At 24.6% G+C, this 6,000-nt stretch overlaps 1 protein-coding gene across 1 annotated transcript in view; it reads right to left on the reverse strand.

The window, feature by feature from the left end:
• The window catches only part of LOC129971207 (poly(rC)-binding protein 3-like), a 99,248-nt gene extending 94,161 nt beyond the window's left edge, over positions 1-5,087 (reverse strand). Inside the window, exon 1 of the mRNA XM_056084782.1 lies at positions 4,960-5,087. The gene's annotated coding sequence lies outside the window, so the exon portion shown is untranslated. The remainder of the gene's footprint in view (positions 1-4,959) is intronic.
• Positions 5,088-6,000: the final 913 nt, after the last annotated feature.

The following is a 6,000-nucleotide window of genomic DNA, read 5'->3' on the forward strand; positions in this document are numbered from 1 at the left end:
TCAGTCTTTTCGAACGAGCACAGTAATTAGGAAATCAACAATCAGCTTGTGGATAAAATTTTGCGCACGCTCTTATCACCAAAATATTGGATTCTGTGCTACAGTTTGAATTAAATCAATTGATTGAATTAAATTTGTCAATGACCAGATTATCTGTCGCTGTACAGTTAAAAGCTAACGAAAAAACGGAAAGAGGTAGATAAATATACTTTGTCTTGGCATCGGAATTTTAAATTAGTTTCAAATTTTGAATCAAATCAGGCAAGGTGAATAGGTACACTTTCAAAATGTGCAAACGCTTTCTCTTTACTATGCGACAACACTAGACAAAATGTGTCTTATACAAGTCGGAGGGAGACAGAGAGAGATGTCTTGTGCTAGAAACAATTGATGTTCATCTAAATTACCTGGTTTCTTAAAGCCAGCAAATTTCAGCTTAGTTTGCGCCCTCGCTAAAATTTTCAAATTAAACATAAAAATTTCGTTAAATGGAAATTAAGATGGCAAATTACTGATACCAACTTAGAATGTCTTATAATAAAAATGACAAAGTAAACTGTATAATAAAACGAATATTTCTCAGGGAGAGTAAGCTTGTAGCTCATAACAATAAAAAGGCATTAAGAACAATTTGAGAGATTGTAAATAGTACAATATTACTCTAAATTTTCCTTATTTGGAAAGAAAATACATTTACAGTTCTTGAAATCTTAAATTGTTTTAAGAAGTAAGTTTGCTGCTCTATGCAAAATAGTAGCATTTCAATTCAAATGGAGTACATTTCCTTCTGTTTAAAAAATAAAAACGAACAAAAATGACAAGGAAATTTTCCTTATGATGACTTCATCTTCAATTATAGTAATATATACAAATTTAAATTTTCCTTTAAATTATTGTCATTTTAAATGAACAAAAAAGCACTAAGCTACTCTGAAATTTTGCACATTGTCTAGAAATCAATTGAAATTTCTGAAAATTTAGCAAAAATTGAACATTTATTGCTAATAGTGCTACAATTTTAAGTTTTTGGACAAATCAAAAAATTTAAAATCTATTGAAAGCAAAACATTGTTACAAGGTTCTTCTCCTTCAAATTCAGATTGATACTAACATCCATGAAATTATCAATATTACTTCAATAATAAAATAAAACTAAAGATATCTTAAAGATAGTATAATTTCTTTATGAATTGATCCATAACTTTAAGAAGCGATTTAAGATACCTTTCAACATAACAGCCTTTTTCTTAAAGGGAAAAAAGTGAAACAAAAATTAAAATAAGTACATCAGCATTGGTATTAAATCTGAATGCATAAAAAAAAGTTTTATTAATTCATCAGATTGATTGATTGATGATTTTATAATTCATCAATGATTCATCTAATAAGTAATATATAATGGAACAGAGAAAGAAATATTCCTATAAACACAATTTACAATTCAGAGTATTAAATATGTATAAATCATATACCATTCGTATACCATACCAATCATATACCATTTTATTAATTAAATAATTTATTTTCTATTCACAAAAGAAAGTTTTAACAAGGGAATTACGAAACAAATTAGATAACAGATGAAATTAAAATCCATCATATTGAAAAAGAGCTTAATACAAATGATTTCAAAACATTACATGATTTGAAATCATTTTAAAACATATAATGATTTCATATTCAAATGTTTTAATGTAATAATAATTCTAGAAGCCTCGGGCAAAAAATTACTTTCCAAACACTTATCCAAAAGCTTCTATTTGAAAACTTCCTGAAGGTATTATTTTGTTCAACTACCAGTTCAGAGAAATAAGCTTTCAAAATGGATAAATAATATTTTTTGGCATAGAATCAGGACCAATCTTAACCAAAAAGTTATGTCCAGAGGTACCAGAATAAAGGAGCACCCATTTATCATATAAAATTGGTCTTTTGACCATTTAACTTTTACACCTCGTAATAAGTATTGAAACACAATATATGTTTAATTATGAATGCATTATAATGTTAATGAATTATTGATGCTTAAATAGAAAGTCAGTAAAAATTACCAAAACTGCTTTACCTTTTGGTGCAATTCAAATTTTCTTTAATCTAGAAAAATGTCAATAACAAAATTCTGTTTTACTGATGAAATGTTTTGTTTAATATTAAATATGTTTAAATATGACTTTGTAAGGCGACACTATGCATATGAACACAGAAACAATTATTGATAAAGTATGAATTAATCTTAGACTAGAACCAATTGAAATTTCCTTATTTAAAGGAATTAAGTACTATTACATCAGTCAGGCATAAAATCAAAACTTTGAAAATATGAAAATGAGAAACTTCAGGATTAATTTTTAAGAATGGAGGAAGTAACTTTAACAGCTTGCAAAATAATACAACTAATTATATTTACATTATTATTCAATTGAATATAAAGATAATTAGTAAATAAAATCAAACATACTTAAATTAATTAAATCATTTTTCCCATTCTACTAGACAGAAATTTTTTAAGGAATGTATAAACTTTTAAAATGCAACAATTTAATTATTTATCATTAATAAAAAATATAGCATGAAATATCTGAAATAATTTGATTTTTTAAAACTTATTAATAATACAATAAATAATTTGATTTAAATGCCATGCACAAAAATTATATCTCTTAAGGAACAATCTCTATATATACTATCTATATTAGTATCAGTATATATTTAGTGTACATTACATATATATATATATATATATGAAATATAAAGATGTGATATAAAAAGAGAAAGTGAAATAAATTAAAATTATTCTTTTCAAATATAATACACTAGTATTTTTTTTCTCTATGAAAATTATCGAAATGACAGAACGGTTCTTTTAAAAAATTAAAAGAGAATTAAATTTTGCAATTACTGCATATTTACCATATATCTCTGCATGTGGTTTTCTTAAATTAAAATGACAGTAAATAATCCCGAAACATAAAAACAAATAGTTACTTTTTACATAAAAACCATTTATTTCAAATTTACAGATAAAATAATATAAACAAGTAAGAATCTTAAATAAATTTAAGATATATTTAATCCAGGTAGATATCGCTAAAAAAACATGTTTAGGAGAGTTATGATGTTTATCTGAGGTTTTATAAGTTAAATGAAATTAATGAACAAAATCTGCAATTTCAAAATGTGCTTAAATGCTGAAGTAAAATCATTAATTAAAAAAAATACATACATAAAAATAAAGAATAAATTGCATGATATTACATTTTTTGCAGGCCATATTGTAGTGGTTATTATCATCATTATTACTCAGTGACAGATACAAATTTATCTGTCAAAGATATCAAATTTAAAATTCTATTTCTGTTGATGTGTGAATATAAGAATAGCAAATAATTATTTAATCTACAATTTTGCTTTTTTTTTTTTTTTTTTTTTTTTACCAACATATATTTTATAATAACTAGATTTCTTACTAATGAAAAGAGAAAAGAATCAGGTCCTTTCCTTTGTTTCCATATTAGAATCTCTATTTCAAAAGAAACATATTAATAATTCACTAGCTCACAATCCAAAAGTTAAATGATTGCTTTATTAACATATTTTACAATTCGAATATTTTATACAACATACACTAGAATTCTATTAATCTATTTCTATCTTGAACATTCGTATGTTCAAAGTTCCTCTGTTTATTTTTAATATCTATTTGGGGAAATCAAAATTTAAAACTTATCTTTATGTCCTTTTTTTAAAAAAAATTCAGAATATAATCTTCAAAGATGTATCAAGAACATAATGGAGTATATTTTTTGATAATATTAAACTTGTACAAACCAGCTAAGGAAATAATTTCCTCTTATAAATGATACTGTAATTTAAACCGTAGGTTTAAAATTAAAGTTCAAACCTTGATTTTAGGATGAAAACAATTTTATAAAAGAAATATTATAAATTATATAAGTTAGTTCATATACAATGATCTAATATATAAAGCTTAAAAACAATCTGGTAAGGAGCATTTGATTCCTTTCACTCATTTTCATTGATTATACATAAGTATAAATTTTATTTTCACATTAGTTAGATAATTATTTTTGCTAACAGTCATCTATATTAAATGAAAATTGCAGTTTTAAAATTTAAGATAATGATAAATATTCAAAGACCAAGTTAATTTTAACTGGACATATCACGAATTATATAATCCAATTCCTTTGTAATGATTTATAAGAAAATTAATAGCATAGTTTTAAAAAGAATAATCCAACTTGTCTAAAACTGCAGGAATAGATAGAAAACAGAGTAGGAACTATACAAAATTTTTTCTTTTGGATTTTCTTCTTGGTATTTATCCACCTCTCTTATTTACATGATCATCATATACATTTTTTTTTCCATCCAAAACGTTTTATTTACTGACATATCATTTTTCCTCTCAAAATGCTACATGTTACCAAGAACAATTTTCTAGCAGCATTAGATGTAGATTCGGACTTATTAAAATAAGGAAACAAAAAAAATTTCAACTAGAGATTCCTAAATACTAATACAGAAACTAAAATTTATCTACCATATGGGTGTATAAAACATTTTGTTACCTTCATTTGTAATCAAATCGAAAATGACCACAAAAAGTACGATAAAAAACTAACTAAAAAATTATAGAAAGTACAATATACAAGTAAATGTGTTTTAATTAAAAATAGCGATCATTTGAAACAAAAAGAGAAATCGATTATTTTGTTAAAAAACCTCAAATGGGTAAAAATATTAAGTTGCATTCTTAAGTTCATTTTTATATATGAAGAAACAAGGAAAGGTAAATATAGGAAAAGTCATATCTATAAAATAAATTCTTGGAGAGATTCTTCATTCGAAAATAACTTATTTATGCGAGTTCGACATATTACTATGTTAGCCTATAACAAACCCATGATTTCTAAGAGGTTCCAAAAAATAACTTACCTGTATTGGTATTACTCAAGGTGATTTTCTTAATCTACATCTCACAGTAAATGATGTTGCGAAGTATAACAACGATCACGATCTGATGATTGCTCAAGTTGTTGTTTTTTTATTATTTTTGCTCCCCTCCCCTTTTTCATTTCCTATTCTTCACTTCATATCAATTACAATTTTTCCGAAACAAATAAAAGGCACGTAAACGAATTTACTGAAGTAAGTTCTTCAAAACCCAATGAATGATACAAGATAAAAAAAACTTATTGTAACCATAAAAAGCCGGAAAGTGTTGATATAATTATTAAATGTAGAAATTTCAGGATGAAGAATGAATAATGACGTCATGTTATGTGAGTCCGATGACATTTCACATTTATGTTTGTAACTGCTTTTATTTTAATACATTTCACGGGTTGAAATCAACTCTTTTTTAGTTTTAAGACTGTATTGTAATCCTGTAAGCTAACTCATTTTTCAAAAGAAGTCTCTTTTTATCTCTTAACAACTGAACATCTTATATATTCTGTCTTTGGGTTTTTCCTAAAAATACTGATATCAAACCCTTAAACGATTCAAAAATTCCAATACTATAATAGAAATACAAAATAAACCGTTAGAACAAAATAAACGGTCTTTCTAAACTATTAACAATAATACATAGGGCACAGTGTACACAAAGAAAGAAAATATAAGTTCAAAAAAAATTGTTTTCTTTTAATGTTTATTTTTCTTTTTCAAATCTTTAATGACTAATTTATACTTAAAAAGGATCGAATAAATTATCACATACTTTAGTTAATCATAAAAGAACTTTTAATATGAAAGTAATTAATAAGGGAAATTTAATTTTTGTCCAAATATTCTATCTACCAATTTAGTTTTCTTTTTCTTTCTTGATTTTTTTCTTTTTTTTTAATGTTTTGGCAATTGTAAATTTTAATTTTATTCTTATCAGAGTTGATACACTATTTACTAAATTGGTATTTCAATTATACGCATTTTTTTCTTTTTTTTTTCCATTTTTGCAAAAGATACATATAAGTT

The sequence above is a fragment of the Argiope bruennichi genome, chromosome 6 (assembly GCF_947563725.1).
Source record: "Argiope bruennichi chromosome 6, qqArgBrue1.1, whole genome shotgun sequence".
NCBI classification, from domain to species: domain Eukaryota; kingdom Metazoa; phylum Arthropoda; class Arachnida; order Araneae; family Araneidae; genus Argiope; species Argiope bruennichi.